Source organism: Talpa occidentalis, unplaced genomic scaffold (assembly GCF_014898055.3).
Source record: "Talpa occidentalis isolate TD23 unplaced genomic scaffold, MPIMG_talOcc4v2.1 talOcc4.4, whole genome shotgun sequence".
Taxonomy (NCBI): Eukaryota; Metazoa; Chordata; class Mammalia; order Eulipotyphla; family Talpidae; genus Talpa; species Talpa occidentalis.
In genome coordinates this window covers 35,291,194-35,309,685 of record NW_023604295.1, presented here as the reverse complement: position 1 = coordinate 35,309,685, position 18,492 = coordinate 35,291,194, and the positions used below count along the sequence as shown (strand labels likewise).

The 18,492-nt window shown below is 38.8% G+C and overlaps 1 long non-coding RNA gene across 1 annotated transcript in view; it reads right to left on the bottom strand.

The window, feature by feature from the left end:
• The window catches only part of LOC129146730 (uncharacterized), a 35,112-nt gene extending 26,082 nt beyond the window's left edge, over window positions 1-9,030 (bottom strand). The window contains exons 1-2 of the long non-coding RNA XR_008553834.1: window positions 8,960-9,030; window positions 7,474-7,600 (exon numbers count right to left, since the gene is read on the bottom strand). This is a non-coding gene — a long non-coding RNA (uncharacterized LOC129146730). The remainder of the gene's footprint in view (window positions 1-7,473; window positions 7,601-8,959) is intronic.
• Window positions 9,031-18,492: the final 9,462 nt, after the last annotated feature.

The following is an 18,492-nucleotide window of genomic DNA, read 5'->3' as shown; positions in this document are numbered from 1 at the left end:
GTAAATTCAGTTTCTTTTTGAGACACAAGTTTTATTCTGTATTTTTGAGGTAATGTTCTTATTATTTCTGCAGTGTCTGGTGGACTCTGGTGCATCAGGCAATCTGGCAATTTACTTCCCTTTGAATGCTGTGAAATTGAAGAAGAGTGAAATGGTAGTCCTGCTGATCTCAAAGCTTCAGATCCCTTGGGTTAAGAATTGCCTCTTCTGTCAAGGAAAAGAAGTATATGACAGCTACCTATATGTGGATGCCTCCTTGTTATCCATCAAGACCCTTAATTAAAGACAACTTCTGACCAATTTTTAATAAGATAAAAAAAACACTTATGTTATTTTTAAAAGAAACTGTAGTTTCATTGTTTTTAATTACAAATAGAAATAACACTACACTATGGATCAACATGTAGTCCCAGCTCTGATTATTATACAGGTCACCAGCTAGTTTAGTTTTTATTATTCATTAGTTTTCTTGACCTCAGTTTCATCAGATGTAAATTGGGACAATAATAACCACCCATCCTTAACTAAAATGACAGGAATATGAAAACCCTTTGAAAATTACAAGGTCATATGCAAATGTAAGCAAGGATCATCTATCCATCTATCACTCCATCAGTCCATCCAGGAAATATTATATAACCAACATAAATCAGGTTCTCTACCAGTCACTGGGATTTTCACAGTAAACAGAACAGAAAGAATTACAGTCTTTCTAGAGTTTACAGTCTGCGGAAAAGATAAGTGTCAAATAATGATACAAACATACCTATTCAAAATTGTGATATTTGCAATCAAAGTTAGCAGTAGGTTGGAAAGTAATGATGGATAACCTGGTTTAGAGTGGGGTTTCAGGCGCAGGCTAAGGTAATAAAGGAAAGTTTTCCCAAAGATTTGCTGCGTAAGGAGCTGGATGGCAAAAATTTGAGGGGAAGTTGTGGCAGAGAACATTCAAAGCAGAGAGGGGAAAAAGCATGTGCACTTAGTCCTAGAGTTGAAAAAAGCTTGACATATTCAAAGCACTAATGAAGGCCAATGGCTGCTGGTGTTTTGTATTTGTGTTACCATGATGATGATTTCATACTGCTTTTAAGAACAGACCAAAGCAGTTGTGAATATTGACACACTAATTTTTACTTAGGCTAAAGTTTCTATCCTCAGCAAATGTTTCTCATTTAGAATGCCTCTATATCCCAAGCAAATTCTTAATTCCTATATATTTAGTACTTATTGTGCCTAAAGGACATTTTCAGCATCTTCCATTCTGCAGGCTTCAAAGAGAAGTCATCTTGTTAAAATTAAGAATTTCAAAAAGAAAATTGATAGACGAGAATCTACCCTGAGTAACATTAAGAGGGCCCCAAACCATAACACATGAGCAACAGTTGAATGTCTTAAGGCTATTGGGACTGGAAAAAAGAAAACAAAAGATACACAATCTTGATTCCACATACCAACCCCAGCTATCATACATAAGAGGGACTTCAACTCCCTCTAATGGATACCAGGGGATTTTATTGCAAGAGGTCAAATATTCCTTACTATATAAGAAAGAATGGAACAGTAGTGGGAGGTGTCTAATATGACTGGGGAAAACATAGGTATGCTTCTAGAAATCATAAATAAATGATAAATATTAAATATAGACTAGATTGTCCCTTAGGGAATACTTAGGGAAGATTCAAGCATCTTCAAGGTCCAATGTGATAGACAACCTCTAGGTATCTTTCAGATACCAATAAAACATGCATCCAAAAGCTATACTCATTCAAGGAGAATCTTCATTCCTCATAACTATTAATCATTTAGGAGCCTGACACTATGATCAAGAGTGGGATGGCCGTAATAACAACACCATTGGAGGGGTGTAGAGAGCATTGTAAGCTATAAATGGTTTCTATAAATTATGTTTCCTACAAAGCATTTATCTGTGGAAAGAAATTTTCTTTCATCAGAAATCTTTTTTAGCCTTGCCCAGGGTTTAGAAGAAGCAGTGTGGTAAGGAAATTGGGATAGGAGATGAGAGTCCCAGGTACATGATTTGAGCAGAAATGAGAAATGTTCTGTTCTGTATCAGGTCTGAGAAAAGTTCTTTTATAATTTCTGGAAATGAATGAGAATAGGGCCAGGAAAGTTATAAAGCCACAAGCGATACTGAAATTTGAATAGTTGTGCAGGGTTGATTAACAGGGTAGAATATCAGATAAAGAGCAAAGTGTGACCTTAGAGAAAAGATCCATTAGAGAAATTATAAGAATCAATAGTTCGGGTGTATGTTGTGTGAATCAGTTTGTGGAACAGGTAAACTGGAGCTTAACTCATGAAATAATAGATATTAATCCAGTAGGTCAGAAGTCATTAACCTTAAATTTCTGTTAATCTGGACCTCCCTGGTGGCTCAATGTGTTAAGGCACAGTCTATGCAGCTATACACAGCCACTGCAGCACAGTTCGATCGCCGCCCAGGGAGCTATCCACATGGCGCAGCAGACCTCTCCTGACTTGCCTGCTGCTCCCCTCAGCAGTCTACTTTGGTCAATCTGCCTGTTCTGTCCCCCACTCTGTCTCTGATGAATCCTGTCACCCCCACACCTCTGGCCTATATCCCATTTCTTTTTTTTTTTTTTTTAAGATTTATTTATTCATACATACTTGAACTGGAATACAGGTAAGACGTGCAGGAGGGTGAGAGGATTCGCCAGAGACAGAGCGGGGAAAAGAACAGGCAGACTGACTGAAATACAGTGCTGAGGGGAGCAGCCATCAAGATAGGAAAGGTCTGCTGAGCCTTGTGACTTTCTCGCCAGCTGGCCGGGATTGAACCCGCACTGCAGAGGCTGTGGACAGCTTCATAGCACTGCACTCAACTGCCTGAGCCACTAGGGGAGGCCCTGTACCCCAGTTCTTGTATGCATAAATAAATCAATCTTTTAAAAAAATTCTGTTAATCTTTTGAAAATATGAATATTGGTGCCAATGACAACTTTGTTCTGCAAGGCCTGAAAGTTTTCCTTGGGGACTGTGGAAACTCAGCCTCCACCAAGGGAGATGTCTGGAATTAATTTAAGTATGAATAGGAGACAAGATGGGGCATAGCGATTGACAGAGATTTTAAAAGAGCACCATACTGATGGTATTGAAAGGTGACATGCTATGGCAAATTCCTCCTAAACTCTGTCCCTCCTCCCAATTCCAACCTGGATGAGATATTAGGGTCTTAGATAGCATTTACTGAGTGTCTGTTATCTACCAAGCATTACATCATTGCTTTGTTCTCATAAGCCTGTAAGGTAAATGCAATTCTCATATTATAGAGGAATTGGGGACACATAGAGGATTCATTTAATTCTGTCATTTGTCTATTTCAACACCCACTTCTTAGAACTGTATTTTTCTTTTGGTACCTTTCCATTTCTGCAGTCCATCAATACATACCACTAAAACTTTCCTTTACTTACCTTACCCTACTCCCTGATCATATATATGATTAAATTGGTATTTTGATATTTGGGACTAAGAGAAAATCAGAGTACATTCTAGTCAGTGGTTGAAAGTAAGTTGAAAAATTTGGAAGCTGTGATGGGCCTTGATTTCTGCCAACTATTACAGAAAGGTCATAGTGAAAGGAAAAAATAAGGCTGATATAATGAAAAACAGCAGAAACATGAGACAGAGATAGATTCTAATATAGACATATATCTATTTCATTGTTAGGTCATTTCCAAGGATTTAATATTCACCTCTTCCTGAAATTCCATGAATATTTCCAGGATCCTTCAAAAAATTCTTTCTGCTTAAGCTATCCTTTTTATTCTTTAAAGCTTATAAAAAATCATTACCATTCTAGGCATGGCAGACTCAAAGATAGAAAACATACCTTGCTTTATGACAACCTAAGAGATATTTCATAAGGACACATGTATGGAATGAGTCAGAGCTATAAAAAGTAGAGTCAGGGATTCCAAGTAGGAAAACTGTTCAGTTCAGAAGTGATAAGGGCCTGGAATTAGACCATGGAATCAATTAAAGCATTTGAGTCACTAGGATCTAACTTGGAGACAGGTTATATGTGGGACCAGGAGAAAGAATAAAAAGATAATCCACAGTGGATAAAAGGGGACAAGCTATAATACTGCAACATTTTGGGCATGGTGTGGTTAGTTTGGTTAATGGTGAGTTTGAGATGCCAGTGGGACATTCAATTAACAGTGTAGAGAGAGAGATCAGATGACAACTATGGTAGGTCAGCTTTTTATATACATCTGTTTAGAAAATACAACTCTTCCATTTCACAGATGAAGAAACTGAGGTAAAACAAAGACCATTAATAATTTCATCTGAATTTCTTATCTCCTGACTTGAATTACAAAATGAGCAATCAATTGAATATTGGAGTAAATGACAGGTTTGTCTCGATAGAGTATGCACAATAAGAAGAGGAGAAGACTGAGTAACAAAAGCTTTTAGGAAATAAGTAGAGTAGTGGCCTCAACTCTAGAGGCAGAATGTATCAGTTCAAATCTCAACTTAGGTGTTTATTAGTAGCAGCATGATTTGAACAAGTCATTAGACCGCTCTATTCCTGTTTACTCATCTGCAAAATGAGAATGATGGTAGCACCTACTTCCAAGGCTGTGTGATGCAAGTAAAAATATGTATGTCAAACCTGATCAAGCAACATGGTAAATAGTGAATATTCAAGAAATACTTGCTATCATTGATATCTTTTTTTAAGATTTATTTGTTTATACAAGAACCGGGATATAGGCCAGATGTGTGGGAGGGTGAGAGGATTCACCAGAGACAGAGCAGGGAATAGAACAGGCAGAAGGACCAAAGTACACTGCTGAGGGGAGCAGCAGATGAAAGAGGAGAGGTCTGCCATGCCATGTGGGATTCTCCCTGGCTGGTGGGGATAGAACCCGTACTGCAGAGGCTGCCGACAGCTTCACATTGTGGCGTTCAACTGCCTGCACCACCAGGGAGGCCCTATTATTGATATTTTTTACTTAAAAAGTAAATAGGGAAAAAAATTGATAAAATAGGAAACGTGTGAAAAGAGACTGCGCTATACCTAAGCAAAGAGAAACTTTTATAGAAATACATAAAGCATTACCTTCTACAGAGAGGTCAAAAAAATGGGCCTACAACAGATTAGTTTGTTTTACATAATTCAAGGCCATGGTGGAGTAATGGAGGCAGCAGCCAGACTGTCTGGCTTAGGAAAGAATGGGGATGAAGATGAGTCAATAATGGCCAAATAAACTCATATGGCTTACAGGTGAAGGAAGTAGAAGATATTGCTAAGGTAATGTTAGTGGGTGTAGTTTTTAATAACTGGGTTGGTTAGTTAGGAGAGATGGGTAATTTCCTATGTTGAAGACAAAAAAGCAAGTAGTGAAGAAGAGGTTGGAATACCAGGGAAGAGATGAGAACTGCTAGAGCAAAGTTCTTGAGGAGAAAGAGGTAGGTGATGAGATCTAGAGTCCAAGGGAAAATTAGCCTAAGATGTGAAGAGACACCTCTTACCCAGAAGCAGGTATAGACAAGATGAGGAATGGTCATAGTTATAGTTCACAGCAGATAGCATCAACATAACTGTGACTTCTCAGATATGGCACACTGCTGAGAGTGATAGTTCCATTAGACAGAGTTTTTACACCTCTAGAAAATTCTAAAATGTCTGTTGTAGGAAATGGGAAAAGAACCAAATTTGGGATACATGTTACTGAAAACCAGACTGAGTTGAGTGCCATGATTTATAATGGCATGAGTTCATAGATGACATGATTCTCCTGGCTCAATGAGGTAAGTGTAGGACTAGAGAGTAGAGTTGATTCAGTATGTGCAATGGCCAAAGAATGGGGTTTATGGCACCAAAGAGAGAATGGGCATCTTTGCTAGTCAGAATAAACAGATAAACATAAAAAGACAGCTGTTAGATGAGGGAAGATAGGTATGGACCACACAGGTACCCTTACAGAACAGTTTAAGGGGGAAGAGAGGTGGAATGATAGAGGCCTGTGGTGAGAGAATGAATGTTTGTGAAAGACAAGGAATTGCTAGCCCTCTGCATATTGATGGCCAGAAACAATGGTGGGGCTGCAGGAAAAGGAGAGAACTGTAAATTGTTTACCTAGGCCCTCAATGAATGTGGAGAAAGATTAAGAGCTCCCTGGTTGACAGGGATGGAAGGGGGTAGGGAGAGTTGTGGAATGCAGAGAATTTGTATGGGAGAGCCAAACACCATGTTTCAGAGAAACAGGGAACTGGAAGAAGGATGACTTGGGAGCAACAGTGTGGGGGGTAAAGGAAAGTTAATATTGCTCTAACTTCAGAGTAAGACTTAAGAAAAATGTGTTGGGCAGCCATGTAAAAGGATTTCCAGACAAGGAGTGCCCCCTGGAGAGACCAGGTTTCAGTTAGGTAAGAAGATAGGGAAAGACCTCTGTAGAGAGACTAAAAATGAGAGTTTTGTGGCATGGGCAGGCACGCTCCAAATGTACAAAGCAAAAGCTTGGAAAGGCTAGTAGGTAGAAGGGAAATGGAAGAACGGGGATGAGGGGATGCCCCTAGAGGAACAGTAATGACCCAAGTTCACAATGCCAAAGAGAAGTGAGATATGAAGCATAGCAGAGTTCACTGCCTTCACATTTCCAAAAGGAACTTTGAAATAAAGCTGTTTTGATGCTAGAAATCCTTGGCATTTGATCAGGATTCCAAATAGCATGTTGGCGAAAATATGATGCCTCCAAAACCATATTTTTCTGGGTGTGCAAGAAAAGATATTTCTTTACCAAAAACATAGCTTACAGCGGGGGCTACAATGGTCCTGCTGACAAATGAGAGGGCACAGATCTCTCTTGTTGGCACCGACTGCAGCCTGAACTGGTCAAGCCAGCTGTCCAAGCTTATACGTCTCCCAGTGATAAAGCTTATATTCAAGTCCTAATCTGATGAATCAAGGTCTATTTTTTTGTAGCAATTGGTCTCTTTATGAACATACCATCAATTAGTCTAGCAATTTCTCAGTCATTATAAAGAAGGAAAAAAATGAGTTAATATTGGCAAATCAATATGCTTTGCTAGCAGAGATCACTGTAGAAATACTAGTCACTGCCATTACTAATTAATTAATCATAAGATAGTTTGAGATACATGCTACAAGAAAATGTGAAATGCAGTAGAGTGGGCTAGAGAGTGGGAGCCAAGACCCATGGGGACAGAGGAAGTGATTTAAAGTCAAAGGTAGGTGGAAGATGACATTGTTGCTGCCCTTTATTTTTTAATTTTTATTTATTTATTTTTACTGAAATAGCATTGTTTTACACCCTTCTTAGTGTTTTCAGTATAGGGTTACCTACTCATATGTGGTCACCATAGCACTCCCACCACCAAAGCACCCACAGTCCTCTGCCATAGACCATTGTACTCTCCCCACTCCTTACCCGCTCCCCCACCCCAGAAGTCTTATACCTATGGTCTGCTTTCAAGAGTTGGTCTTCTCTTTATATGATGTGTTTGATCTTTTCCAAAGATGTATCTCCTCTAGATTCTAGACATCCTTCCTATCTCCATTTCAACCAAGTTGGAGAAACTTCACCTTCAGTGGAGAATGGGGAGAAAATCAGCAAGACCACGCTTTGCTAATTGAAGATGGGTATGGTATGGGGGGGGGAACAGAGTCCACCTACCTCACTGCTCATCATCTGGCCTTGGTAAAAACACTCCTTGCACCCCAGCCCAGCTCTTGGGGCCTGACCTCTTTTACAAGACTGTGGTCAGCCTGACTATGGAGGCTGACCTCCTCCAGCTGGATCTTGTTTATGACTTGGCTCTTTACTCTCAGCTGTTTCCATTTTAGGCCTCTGTTCTTGATTCTTGAAAACAGAAGTGGCCAAGCCCCTTCCCACTGCTCAGGCCAAGGCAAAGGGATCGAATTTGGGCTCCTTGGGCCCTGGTGGGACAACAAATAGGTGTCCACCATTGACCTCTGGCAGAAGTCTCATTTGGGTACAGCTGAGCATCTTCTTGAATTTGGGGTTCAGAAGAACCAGACTAGATCACCCAACATGTAAGAAGGTGAAGAGAGATTTCAGCAGGAAGGAAAAGACAAAGGTATCATTGTTTCCTCAGGTAGTGACTAAAAGGTAACCAAGAGGAGAGAGAGCAGATACAAGAGCAGTCATTGTCTTATTTCTTTCTATTTTTGAGAGGTTGAGTTTCTGAGAGATGCTAAGTGAAGCCCTACTTATTATACAGATATTTTCCAGCTCTAAGGCCCAGCATGGACAGAGTTAGAAATTCACCCCTTCTGCCATATAAACAACAAAACACACAGAAACTTTTCCCTAAATGTCTGCGCCACCGATTTGGGTGTGTGCTTCCACCTCCAGGAGCAAGTGGCTTCCAGGAAGGCTAAAGGGAATTTTAAAAAACATAACTGATACTCCCTATTGCCCACTCTCACGCCACTGTCCTGCCTGCCCTCCCCCACAGCCCCGCCTACTCCCCAAGGAGTGCCATTTTGGAGCCAAAGTCCACTCTGTCAGCGTAAAAGCAGCCCTGCTTCTCTTACTCCACACACCATGTGACCCTGGAGAAACTCCAGGGCATATTTCATCTGGCATCAGCAACTAGAGGTCACTGTGACCCAAGGCTTCCTGCATGCTTCTGCCTGGCAGCGCCTGCCAAAGCCAGCCATGGCAGGGGAGTGGGAGCACCTCTTAGGGGGAGGTGACCAAGTGTGGCGTGACCGCTGCCCTGCCTGTCAGCCCACAGCACTGGTTTTCCACTGCCTGCCATTCAATGGACTTGGTCAGCTTTGTTCCTTCCTGAGACCAAGTCAACAACCTAAGACCAGAGGCGCCATGGCCCTGGCATGCAAAGTAAAGCCATTTCTGTTTGCGTGCACACAAAACCCAGGATGGGTAGTTAGGGAGGCCCGAGAGTGATTTCCCACCTGTCTTTCCTTTAGGCACTGCAGTGAGTCGGGGTTCAGGACACCCAGGGATTGCGCTTCCTTTTTTTCTTTAAAACCTACATAGGAAAACAACAGTTGTTACAGAGGTCAGAGACTTCATGTTGAATTTTGCTCTTAGTCAAAGACAATGAAGTTGAAACTCAGCAATTTTGGTATCTAAACAATTTTAGGACCTGTAGGTAAGTGAAAAAGTATCAGGCTTCTCTGCCCCCCACCCCCCGCCATTAGGATTGATGATGGATCCTCGCGGTTCTGAATGCATGCCTGATGGCGGGCACCTGGAGTAGGGTGTGGGCATGCGTAAGGAGGTACACCTGAGCTGAGAGACTGGCTTATAAGAGCGGCATCACGGGGATGCCAGAAGAACCACAGGAGCAGCAGAGAACAAGGCCACCAGAGAAAGCTGGAGAACCCAGATAGAGTGAAGGCTTGCTGGGGGCTGGGAGGTCTGCTAGGTCTCCCAGCCCCCCAGCATACCTGCCTGCTGTGTACCCAGTAAAATCCCAATAAAAGCCTGCAAAAGCCACTGAGGGCTCCAGGATTCTTCTCCTTTACCCCGTCTGCTCGGGTCATAGAGATCCTGCTCCGTCCCTGTCCTGCCGTTACAGGACCCCTTTACAGGGATACTTCCATGCAAGGATCATAAAGTTTCAGGACCAGAGAAGATTGTGAAGCCTCCCAGTCAGTGGTTCTTCATCCAGTTTGGTAGGAGGCTTTAGAGTAACTGATTAAAACAACCCACTCCCTGCTCTAAAGGAAAACACCCACAGACACATATGATTGTGCTTATAATTTTATGAGTGCAAGGACTCTTAAAACTCATCTATAGATGTTCTTGTCTACCAGTACCATTGCTTTCCCCCATTCTTACTGTAGAATATGATGTAGAATATGGCGTACAAAGATTTTTGAATTCTTACTCTCATTTCGTAAAAGGGGAAAAATGAAGCCCGGAGAGGACATTGCAAGGATCACAACTAGATGTGGTCCTTTTGAATCCATATCATGAGACTCACAGTCTTTCTAGCAGATTGAATCATGTCCTCCAACTCCAGGGGTCTTTCTTCTCTTTGTATTATTTCCATTACTCATGGTGTCTCTCTTTTTAATTTTTAGTTTATTTTTCTCTGATGTCACCTCTTCAGTTCTCTGCTCCCTCATTGTTAATTCTTTCTCTTCAAATCTTATTTCCTCTCATGCTTTCGTCACCCCACTCTCTGTTCTATTTTCTTTCTTGGGGACCAATCAGACTTAGCTGTTGTCCTCTGAATAGATCACCAGCTCATATTGAATCAAAAGATAATATGTAAATTGAACAAAGAATGAAATAAGTGAAATCAAAGAGAAAATCCTGACTTCCTTCCTAGATCTTCAGTATAGATCTAATGCAAATGGATCTTTTCACCCTTTAGGAAAGAAAAGATGAACATACGAAGGGGGAGCAATTCAGAAACCAAGCTTGTAGAGATCAGTGGTTCTCAAAGTATCATTGAAAGACAGGAAATCTCTGAGATCCTTTAAAGGGGTCCACAAGTTCAAAATTATTTTCACCATGATATTAAGATATTATTACCAATTTTCATTCTGTTAATCTGTTAATATTGGCACTGGATGGTAAAAATCCATGAAGGGTAAAATTTCTACTTCTTCTCATGCATTGAGCCATTGAAACCAAATTGGACTCATGATCATTGTAATCTTCACTGTCATCAAAAACAATTTTTATTAAAAAAGTAAATGTCACTTAAGAGTGTCCTTAAAGAAGCAGTTAAAATTATTTATTTTAGTAAATTTAGAACCTTGAGTACACATCTTTTTCTATTCCATCACTAATGGGAAATATGCAGCAAACACTTTTGCAACATTCTGAAGAATAGTTGTCTCAAGGAAAAGTCTGTGAGCAATTGAGATGTAAGCTATACCAGTCTTTTTTTTTTTTTTTCTTCATAGAACACCAGTTTTATCTGGAAGAACAACTGATAAATGTTTAAACTTGTGTACTTGACAGACAACAATGATTCAATACAGAACACTTACTTATGAATGCAAAGATTCCTGGAGGTTTGGAAGTGTTTTATTTGCCTCTAGATTCCTAACACCCAGCACAGTACCTGTTACAGCAAAGACATTCCAGGACCTTCTGATGAACTATTCTGAATATCAAGGTGTGAGGCTGCCAAGACCAGCTTTATGGAGACATTATTGCCATATAACACATGTACGTTTAGGTGTACAGTGTGATGATTTGATACGTGCGTGTATTGCAAAATTATTGCCATGATAAGGTTAATGAACATCTCCGATTCCTCACATCATTGCCATTTGTGTGTGTGTGTGGTGATAACTTTAATATCTACTCACTTAACAACTCTCAAGTATATAATAGAGTATTGTTAATTATAGTCACCATGCTGAACTATAAATCACCAGAACCTATTCCACTTATAAATGGATCTTTGTAAAGTCTGACCAACATCTTCCCACTTCCCTCAACCCTCAGCGACTGGCAACCACCATTCTATTCTCCCTTTGTGTTTGTATGTGGGAATGCTTGTGTGTGTTTGGCTTTTTTAGATTTCACATTAGAATTTACAGTATTTCTCTGTCTGACTTACTTTTCTTAGCACAATGTCCTCATGACCCATCTATGTTGTCAAAAATGGCAGAATCCCCTTCTTTTTAAGACTAATATTATCCCAGACCTTCTGGTGGTGCAAGGAGTGAGGCATCAGCACTGTGAGGCTATCTGCAGCCACTACAGCATGAGTTCAATCCCTGGTCAGGGAGCTATCCATATGGCACAGCAGACCTCTCCTGTTTCGCCCCCTGCTCCCTTCAGCAGTGTATTTCAGTCAATCTGCCTGCTCTGCTCCCCACTCTGTCTCTGGTGAGTCCTCTCACCCCCCACACCTCTGACCTACACCCCAGCTCTTGTATGCATAAATAAATAAATCTTTTTAAAAAGAAGAGCATTCCATTATAAGCATATACCACATTTTCTTTGTCCATTCATCCTTTGACGGATACAGGTAGTTTTCACTTATGGCCATTATGGATAATGCCACAATGAATGTGGGTATACAGATACCTCTTTGAGATAGTGATTTCATTTCCTTTGGGTAAATACATCATATGGTAGCTCTGTTTTTTAAGTTTTTGAGGAATTCCCACTCTCTTTTCCTTAGGGGCTGTGCCAATTTTTATCCCCACCAGCTATGCACAAAAATTTTATTTTCTCCACTAATTATAATCTATTGTCCTTTTGATAATAGCCGTTCTAAGGAGCATGAGGCAATATCTCATTGTGGTTTTGATTTGCATTTCTTGATGATTAATGATGCTATGCATTTTTCATGTACCTGTTGACCATCTCCAAGGCCCAGTTTTGGAAATATCTATCAATTTTCTGATTGATTCTTCCCTAGTCTCTCTTCACCACTTGAAATCCTACCCATCATTGGTACCATCTGCACCTGGTAGACACTATCTCCTAGACTGACACACAAAAGGAAAAAAAACTATGTCCTATTTCACTACAGTCAGAGCCTGTAGGTCCTCAGGAGACAGTAGCCCCTGCAGATGATCTGTTTCACCTTCACATGGCCTTTCTCATATCCCTCTCTCAGCAGGCAGAGGCCAAAAGAATTGCATCGGCACCCTAGTCGCGATTCAGGTTCTGCCTACAATCAATGCACATGACACAAGACTGATATGATGCCTTGGAACCGAGGGAGCTTCTACAAAACTGATGCCAATCATTTCCTAAGGTTGCACATTACACACCTCCTGGATGGATGGACCTGCTCCTCTCCACAACCAGAGCAAAGAGGATAGCTTCAGTGATGAATGACAGCAAGAGGATCATCACTGCTAAAGAAGGAGTATTATGTAGTCTCCTTGCTGCTCCTATCAGCACTAACATGCACAGAGATTATGCCCTCGAAGAATGCCCACATTTTAAACACTTCCTCTTCACGGGATTGGCTGCCAATACAAGTGACACCACAAGAAAATTAATTACACCAGGTTAACTCTGGTGCCATAACTCACAGAGCTGCTTTCGGCCAAACAGATGACGCAAATATAAGTTGCAAGCACAAGTCTGTGAAGCTGTGGGGGGGTTTCAGGAAGATAAATTGCAAGTTGAACACCAAACTCAAGGATTTGAAAAGATCCAGTCAACCCAGGACTTTTTAAGTGTCATATAAAGAACAATCTCAGAGCTCTATAAATAGATATTTTTCACTATTGTTCATAAACAATTTTAAACTGGGTTATTCAGAGATATCATGGAGAGACTATAGTGGAGGACAAGGGGACAGTTGTGGAGAAACATGAGGAAAGATAAGAAAGAACTGATAGCACTGGAAATGAACTATTTGTCCCATGAGATCCAGAAGGAAGGCTGTCTATCCAAGGCCCACCACCTACGCAGGGGGAGACTCTTCATGTAACCTTGCAGCCCCACACAGAATGTGTTCTATTTTCAAATCTGTCTCCCTGTAGGACCCTGGTAGCTCTGGAACTTGGTGGAATTATTTTTGTGTGATAGGACTCAAGCAAAATGTAGGCCCATGGCAGCTCAGGCTGTTTAGCGCCTGTTTTTTGAGTAAGATTTAAATGACAAACTGAAAAATAAATAACCGATTGAAAATGGAGCTAGACAAACAAAAGCAAAGTCCCAAGGGCTGTTCTGACCAGGCTCTTCCTGTTTTCTTCACCAATAATAATAATACTGTCTGATCTTAATTTAAGACAATTAGAAAGGCTCCTGGAAGCATAGTAAATAGCAAACGTTAAAGAAACAGATTTTTATGCATATAAAAAAAATCAAGATTATGTTTCCTTCACTAAACAAATGCAGTCTCAAAAAGAGGGAAACATATTTAAGAGTCTGTGCTTTAAATTCCCCAGAACCTAACATATTGTCAATTAGTGACCTGACCCCAAACTACAGATGGCTTCACCTCTTTTTTCATTGTCTACCCACATCCCAGCAATTATAGGAAAAATGCTTGACTTGAAAGATCACATTAAGATGCAAATTTAAATCCTTCAGTTTCCAAGATTTAAATAGCTACCTCTTTCGTGTCTAAGTCAATATTGCCAATAAAATCCCTGAAACCCACAAAATAAGAGACCAGTTTATTGCACTCAGAGAAACAGTCCATAGAACACAGAACAAGATGTCTCTCCAACAAACTCATGAAAATCGCCTTTTAGTAAGCCAAAATTAATATCCATCTTGTTCTCCTGAGTTATGTCGGTAAGGTCACTACAACCAGAGCTCCTTCTGAATATCCAAAGCTACTCAATTAATCTTATTTGAAGGCATTTATGGAAGGCAAAAAACAAAAACAGAAACAAACAAACAAATAAACAAAAGCAAAGCCAAGCAAAATGCAGCTCACTTCCCCACTTTTGTACAAGTTTTATCTTCACTCATGGTATTCTTTCCCTTTTCTCAGTCTCATATTTTTTTTCCCCACTCTCCTGACTTCTCTTTTTATTTCATCTTCCTTTTCTTTTTTTCCTTCCCCCTCTCTTACTTTGTCTACTCTCTCTCCATTCCCTTCTATTATACAGGTTTGACTTGGGGGTATTATCTCGTCATTCTGGAACATTTAAGCAATTTCAGACAAATGTCTGTGTCTTCAACTTTCCGTTTACTCACAATAGGGACAGAGTAAAATAAGATATGATTAGAATCAAGATCAATTGTGTTCCTCACTCCAAATAAGTTAGAGGGCACTAAAAACAGAGAAGAAAATTTGATGTGGCTTAGATTTTCAAAGTTTGACAAATTCCCTTCATCAAATGAATCAATGCATGTACTACACTTAGAATATTACCTGTCTGCTGTAGGCACACAAAAATTCAGTTCCATTGTTTCTCTCATCATCATTAACTATTAGTTGCTGATCAACCTACCCCTGCTTGTGGTAACAGTGGCTTTGCCCAAAGGCTTAAGCAGTGAATGTTAGCTCTGAAAGTTGGGGGGCAGGCTGGATGGATAGTCCCCAGACCTGATATCCAAGCTACATGCAAACATGGGAGCTGCATGTCTGCTCCCCACCCACAGTCACAGGAGCGAGCAAGCAATGGGGAACTCTAACAAACAAATATTTTAAAAGAGAAGAAAAAAAGTAAAGAAAGAAAGGAGAAAAAAATTTAAAAAAAGGAAAAGGAAAGGAAAAATGGACAGGGCAGAAAAAACATCTGAGGAAAACCAACAGAAGAGAGAAGCCAAAAACTTAACAAATATATATATATATATATATATATATATATATACACGCTGAAGAAATAGTTAATCGAATATATAGAGAAGACCTTGATTACTGATTAATTTTCAACATCAATTATACATTGACTGATATCTTCAGAAATATTGAAGATGATATCACTTCTGTGAAGAGGTAGCAGCTCTAAGTAGACCCTTGCTTCCAAGTGGGGTTCACATCACTCTGACCAGGGAGCATGTTACAAATGTAGAATACCAGGCCTCACCCCAGAATCATTAAAACAGAATCTGTGGTTTTACCAGATCTTCAGGTGATATGCATGCTATTGCTGTTAGTGAAGCAATGAACTAACTAAAAGTCTTGGTGGTTGAAATTTTTATTACTAAAAAAAGATTGATACACTAAAAGCGAGGTGGATTCAGAATTAAAAAAACAGTGCATTAAAAGCCCTGTTCTCTGTGTCTGAGGTCTCACTGGAAAAAACTAGGAAATGAAGGGAAAATTATGTTTCTTAAAATTGTATGCTTAGTATGTAAATTAATATTATACGAGAGAAAGAAAGACATGTAGATTTGCAAAAATCAGAAAATTTACCACTATCAACCTCACGGATTTTGGGGAGATATGGAGGTGGGATGACATGAATTTCTCTGCAAGAATTATCTGAAACACAGTGAAAATAAATCAAAGAATAAATGTAAAAGACACAAACACGAAGTAGTGGCGAGTGAAATTAGAAAATCCCCTAGGTTTCAATAAGACAATGCATACTTTAAAAATACGTGTGGCTAAATATTTGTAACTAAAATTCCAGACCATCTAAAATGGAAGGTGACAGAAAGAAGAGAAAAGCTGTGAAGTTCTTGTCTCACTTAGGGAAGAATAGAGGTATTGAATGACTCTAGATAATAATAGCAAAATATGTTTAAATATGTATGTCACAAGAAACTGCATGCTGTGTGACTCTATTTCTATGTAATCGAGAAAAGAGAAATCTAACCCATGGTAACAAAAGGCATATTAATGGTAACCTGGAGAAGGTTGAGGAGTGGGGAGTAGGAGATGTATCATGTGGGAAGCGCTACAAGATATTTTTAGGGTGATGAAAATGTTCTATATCTCAATTATTATGATGATTAAATGGGTACCTGAATTTGTAAAAATTCATCAAAATATACACTAATATGAGCACATGATATTATATGTAAGTGGTTCTTCAATAAAGTTGATTTAAAAATACATGTGTTACATATTCAAATATAAATGCTAGGAAAAAAATTAGATGTACCACATTCAAAACACTAGAAGAAGAAATCAAGTGGAGGGAAACTTGATTAACTCAACAAATACAAGTAAGGGGTTAAAGACACATAATGATAACAAAACAGGTAATATTCTTCAATACTTACTTTTCTTCAGGGAAAGTTTTATAGATTTTGCATATAATACTGTCCCTAATCTCACCAGTCAATGAATTAACTATGTTTATAGTTCTTATTCTTTTTCAGTAAATATTTTCTTTTTTAAGATTTATTTATTTTTATACAAGAGCTGGGGTATAGGCCAGAGACATGGGAGGGTGAGAAGATTCATCAGAGACAGAGTGGAGAGCAGAACAGGCAGACAACCGAAATACACTGCTGAGGGGAGCAGCGGGTGAGTCGGGAGAGGTCTGCCATGCCATGTGGGAATCTCCCTGGCAGGCCTGGAATCTAACCCATGCTGCAGAGGCTGTGGACAGCTTCACAGCGCAGTGCTCAAGCTGCTGCACCACCGGGGAGGCCCAGTCCGTTTTTTTTTTGATGAAGAAACTGAGGTGCAGACAATTTATACTAATGTCATCCAATTAATTTGAGAGAATCGAGAGCCGGGATTCCAAGTGTGACATTCTGCTATATTGCTTTTCACAGTTAATAGAAAGCTTAAAGTATAATAAAAGAAACATTCTAAACCAAATGTTAGTCACTAAGAAAAATTAAAAGTTAACCTCAGGTTAAAAGCTGAAAATTTTATTTGTTGTATTTAAAAGATATACCAGATAAAATGGTAAAAAAAAAAAATTTAAAGCAGGTATGTTGTTAATATAAAAGGCAGAAATCAAAATGAAGATATTTTTAAAATATCAAAGAATAGTATTTCATTTAGTAAATGGTGCAATTATCCAAGAAATAAAGCTGCTATTAAGTTTCTATGTACTTAATTACACATTTTCAAAATATATAGTACATTAAGTATGACAAGGCAAAAACTTAGTGAGGGACTTTAGTACACCTTACTCTATAACTGACATTGTAAATAAACTGAAAGCAAGTAAGAACTGGAATAACTCAACTAAAAAGCATATATTCTTTCCATATACATTGCATATCCACAAAAATCAGCCATTATTTATACCACAAATAAATTGCAAAGCAATTTATTGTAAAGCAATAATTCCATAGGTCAGAGTGTCTGACCTTAGCAAAAATTACCAACTAACAGCAAAGTATAACTATTCTCTTAAGGAAAAAAAAAATAGACTGGGAAATCTTCAAATATTATTTTAATAATACTTGTGGTCAAAATTTACTCAGATATGAATGGCAATAAAAATTCTGCTTATAGCCAAGGTGGCAAAATAATGGTAAAAGGAATCAGTATTCTCTTAAGCGTGTTCACAAACAAGCAAGAAATATTGAAAATATGGTAGGTATGAATCTAGTTTAATATGCTTATAATAACAATAAAATAAGCCCAAAGACTATGTGAAAAGTAACTAATAAATATTAAATAAATGTTAATAAAATACAAAATAATAAATTTTAGGGTTGATCAGTAACTCCAATGGTATTTAACAACCAATAAAACAGACAAATTTCTGGTAAATCTTGTAAAAAATAAAAAGAGAAAACATACTTTCTGAAAAGCAAAATAAAGAGTTTTATTACCAATATTGAGGAGATTTTGAAAATCTTAAGAGAATATTATTCGTAAGTTATATCATACATTTGGAAATCTAGACAAAATGGATAAGATACTGCCTTGCAGAAATATAAAGTTCCAAATGGAGTCCACATAAATCTTGAAAAACCTGAATAGCAAGTAATCAGAAGAGATAAGTGAGAAAAAAAATACATTTTTTTTTCAATCTTTCTCTTAAGCCAAACTCAGGTAATTTTATAAATGTTTTACTAAATCTTTAAAGAAATATTTCAAATATTTTGTTGTTTGCTTGTTCTTTTTAATGAACAGCTTCCCATTTGATTTTATAACACTAGTAAATCCTGA